The sequence below is a fragment of the Salvelinus sp. IW2-2015 genome, unplaced genomic scaffold (assembly GCF_002910315.2).
Source record: "Salvelinus sp. IW2-2015 unplaced genomic scaffold, ASM291031v2 Un_scaffold10577, whole genome shotgun sequence".
Lineage (NCBI taxonomy): Eukaryota > Metazoa > Chordata > Actinopteri > Salmoniformes > Salmonidae > Salvelinus > Salvelinus sp. IW2-2015.
In genome coordinates this window covers 1-4,926 of record NW_019951835.1, presented here as the reverse complement: position 1 = coordinate 4,926, position 4,926 = coordinate 1, and the positions used below count along the sequence as shown (strand labels likewise).

Here is a 4,926-nt window from a genome sequence, read left to right as displayed (position 1 = left end):
AGCTGGACTTCTTTATGTAACAGCCAGACAATTCCAACCAGTCTGGGTCTGTGACGTGTTTGCCAGAGTCAGAATCGAGTGCCTAGTCCTCTGAGACCCCTGGCATCACAGAGCATGCTTCAACATTCTAGTGACTATGTCCTGCGACAACCAGCAAGGAGACCAGTTGGACTTGAAGGAGAGAATATGTACCTTTTTAAAGGTGAAGAAACAAGGATCCACTGCCCTCCAGATAGCGAAGGCTGTTGGACTAAAGAAGGCCAAGGATGTAAACAGTGTCCTGTACGCTTTAAACAAAGCTGGACTTCTTTATGTAACACCAGACATTCCACCAGTCTGGTCTGTGGAGAAACCAGGGGCGGCGTCTGTCTCTGTCATTGTTCCAGAGTCAGATCGAGTGCCTAGTCCTTCTGAGACCCCTGGCATCACAGAGGAGGAACTGAGGAGGGTGCTGATGTCAAAGAGTGATGGAAGAGGGATGAGTGTGCAACAAATTGCCAGAGAATTGGGCCAATCAAGAAAATTAGTGAATAAGCATCTTTATGACCTGCAAAGTAGCGGCAAAGCAGAAAAGTCGGGAGAGAAAGTGTGGAAAATGAAGGATGAAGCAAGCGGGGGAGGAAAGCTTATTAAATACGAGAGGTAAGTCTGTCGTTGTGGTACACATAGGGAAAAAATATATATATATAACAAATGAAACTAGAAGATACACAATACAGAAATGTAATAATGTTCCATGTTCAGTATCCAATTTCACAAACAAAATAGAAAATTACTGCAGGTACTTATATAGTTTATTACTTATAATTAATATAGGGAACAGTACAGGCTGTTTCCTCCGTCAGCTAGTGGCAAGCTGTGACATACTGTGCTGCCAACTCTATAACATCAGACCTTTCCTCAAAAATGATAAAGTTTATCTTTGTTCTGTGAATGTAAAATGTTTCATTTTGAATTTGGGGAAGGAGTTTCTTATTTATTTATATATATATATATATATATATATATATATATATATATATAGCTCAAAAAAATAAAAGGAACACTTAAACAACACAATGTAACTTCAAGTCAATCACACTTCTGTGAAATCAAACTGTCCACTTAGGAAGCAACACTGATTGACAATAAATGTCACATGCTGTTGTGCAAATGGAAATAGACACAGGTGGAAATTATAGGCAATTAGCAAGACACCCCCAAATAAAGGAGTGGTTCTGCAGGTGGTGACCACAGACCACTTTCTCAGTTCCTATGCTTCCTGGCTGATGTTTTGGTCACTTTTGAATGCTGGCGGTGCTTTCACGTCTAGTGGTAGCATGAGACGGCGTCTACAACCCACACAAGTGGCTCAGGTAGTGGCAGCTCATCCAGGATGGCACATCAATGCGAGCTGTGGCAAGAAGGTTTGCTGTGTCTGTCAGCGTAGTGTCCAGGCATGGAGGCGCTACCGAGGAGACAGGCCAGTACATCAGGAGACGTGGAGGAGACCGTAGGAGTGTCACCAACCAGCAGGAGGACCGCTACGCTCTGCCTTTGTGCAAGGAGGGGAGCACTGCCAGAGCCCTGCAAAATGATCCTCCCGGCAGGCCACCAATGTGCATGTGTCTTGCTCAAACGGTCAGAAAACAGACTCCATTGAGGTGGTATGAGGGCCCGACGGCCGCCCACAGGTGGGGGGTTGTGCTTACAGCCCAACACTGTGCAGGACGTTTGGCTTTGCCAGAGAACACCAAGGATTGGCAAATTTCGCCACTGGCGCCCTGTGCTCTTCACAGATGAAAGCAGGTTCACAACTGAGCACACATGTGACAGACGTGACAGTCTGGAGACGCCGTGGAAGAACGTTCTGCTGCCTGCAACATCCTCCAGCATGACCGTGTTTGGCGGTGGGTCCAGTCATGGTGTGGGGTGGCATTTCTTTGGGGGGCGCACAGCCCTCCATGTGCTCGCCAGAGGAAGCCTGACTGCCATTAGGTACCGAGATGAGATCCTCAGCCCCTTGTGAGACCAATATGCTGGTGCGGTTGGCCCTGGGTTCCTCCTAATGCAAGACAAGGCTAGACCTCATGTGGCTGGAGTTGTGTCAGCAGTTCCTGGCAAGAGGAAAGTATTTAATAAGAATATTTCATTCATTCAGATCTAGGATGTGTTATTTTAGTGTTCCTTTATTTTTTTGAGCAGTGTATATTTGTGGAAGAGTTTAATTGATATATTTGGGAAAGGAGGTTTTAATTGATATTTGGGGAAGGAGGTTTTTAATTGATATATGGGTGGGGTGAATTTGAAAGTGTTCTCTTTCTCCCAGTGATTATCAAGATATTTCACTTCAGACTGACTGAAAGCTCCAGGTAGACCTTTATTAACCTTTATTATTATGTCTTTATTAATCAAACTGTTCTGGGTAACCATAACCACCTGACCAATAGTACTAAGTCCCATTCACCTGTGAATAAATAGAGAAAAACGCATATTACCTCTTTTCTACCCTCACTATTAAAACATTCACCCTAGGCTACCCTCACTATTAAAACATTCACCATAGGCTACCCTTACTATAAAACATTACCCTAGGCTACCCTCATATTATAATACTCAAGATCTGAATTATGTTTTGATTTCAGGTTTTCCAAAGATTTCAAATTATTGAGTGTTCTGGGTGCAGGAGGCTTTGGGTGTGTCACTGAAGCCCAACACAAATTGGATGGGAAAACGTACGCCGTGAAGATTGTGCAGAATATGGGGTAAGACCAGAGGAGAACGACTGTCCTCTCATTGAACCACAAAGTTAAAGGCCGACTGTGGTACTGCAGCAGGAAACAGGATCTCCGTTACAGTCAAATCAAATGGAAAATGGCAATCTAGTGTGAAAAACATAATTCAAGACAATTATGTTTACAACAGTTGCTTCTAATAACACCAGATGTCCTTGATGCCTTCTCATTGAAGCCCTGCCTTTCTAGGTCTCGAAAGTCAAGTTAACAAACAGATCACCGACCATTTTCGAATCCCACCGTACCTTCTCCACTATGCAATCTGGTTTCAGAGCTGGTCATGGGTGACCTCAGCCACGCTCAAGGTCCTAAACGATATCATAACCGCCATCGATAAAATACAGTACTGTGCAGCGTCTTCATCGACCTGGCCAAGGCTTTCGACTCTGTCAATCACCGCATTCTTATCGTGCAGACTCAACAGCCTTGGTTTCTCAAATGACTGCCTCGCCTGGTTCACCAACTACTTCTCTGATAGAGTTCAGTGTGTCAAATCGGAGGGCCTGTTGTCCGGACCTCTGGCAGTCTCTATGGGGGTACCACAGGGTTCAATTCTCAGGCCGACTTTCTTCTCTGTATACATCAATGATGTCACTCTTGCTGCTGGTGATTCTCTGATCCACCTCTACGCAGACGACACCATTCTGTATACCTCTGGCCCTTTGGACACGGTGTTAACAAACCTCCAAACGAGCTTCAATGCCATACAACACTCCTTCCGTGGCCTCCAACTGCTCTTAAATGCAAGTAAAACTAAGTGCATGCTCTTCAACCAATCGCTGCCCGCACCCGCCCCGCCCGTCCAGCATCACTACTCTGGACGGTTCTGACTTAGAATATGTGGACAACTACAAATACCTAGGTGTCTGGCTAGACTGTAAACTCTCCTTCCAGACTCACATTAAGCATCTCCAATCCAAAGTTAAATCTAGAATTTCCTTCCTTTTTTGCAACAAAGCATCCTTCACTCATGCTGCCAAACATACCCTCGTAAAACTGACCATCCTACCGATCCTCGACTTCGGCGATGTCATTTACAAAATAGCCACCAACACTCTACTCAGCAAATTGGATGCAGTCTATCACAGTGCCATCTGTTTTGTCACTAAAGCCCCATATACTACCCACCACTGCGACCTGTACGCTCTCGTTGGCTGGCCCTCGCTTCATATTTGTCGCCAAACCCAAAGCCAATTCCTCCTTTGGCCACCTTTCTTTACAGTTCTCTGCTGCCAACGACTGGAACGAATTGCAAAAATCACTGAAGCTGGAGACTCATATCTCCCTCACTAGCTTTTAGCACCAGCTGTCAGAGCAGCTTACCGATCGCTGCAGCTGTACATAGCCCATCCAACTACCTCATCCCCATATTTGTTTTAGTGTTTCTGCTGTTTTGCACACCAGTATCTCTACTTGCACACATCTTCTGCACATCTTTAAAGGCACATATTTTCAGATTTGAAGAAAATGGCGGAAAATATGCCGCCGTAGTACGAGAGCGGATACAAATTCATTGCTTTAACTAATTATGACAATGTTAAGAAAATGTTGAGCAATTTAATAAAGTAATGACTTTTCAAATAAGTTACCTTACACGTTATGTCGGCTGACAATTTTTTTAGCTACGCTGTCCTTACGAACCACATAGCATATCATTACAGCAGTATGTACCGATATGATAGCTAGCTACCTAACGTTAGTAGTTATACATCAAACTAGCCAACGTTTATTGACTTGATTATTCCCATCATGCTTAACTTAGCTAACAAAATAGAGTATGTTAGTATGGGTATTCGAACACGGCTTTGGCTTCAGTGTTGAGTCTTCACATAGGAATGAATGGTGTCACGTGATCAATGGCTTTGTCCATTCATATATACAGTCATTGGCTAAGATGCTACTATCCCCATGTTGTTCCTCCTAAACGTGTTATGAATAGTGTGCATCCCTCTTACCTTGTTGTGTGTCTTCTGTATGCTATAGTTGATGCTCATTAGCAACTATCAGATGTTCATTTACATGTTGTAATTATGATCCTATCTCTTACAGAGAAGCAAATCGTGAAGTGAAAGCACTGGCTACCTTGGACAACATTCTAAATATGGTTCGACTACTATAACATAAACGACTTGGCCTGAGGATGCCAATTGGA

At 43.9% G+C, this 4,926-nt stretch overlaps 1 pseudogene; it reads left to right on the top strand.

Moving 5' to 3' along the window:
- Positions 1-123: 123 nt before the first annotated feature.
- LOC112079963 (uncharacterized) lies at positions 124-4,922 on the top strand (annotated as a pseudogene).
- Positions 4,923-4,926: the final 4 nt, after the last annotated feature.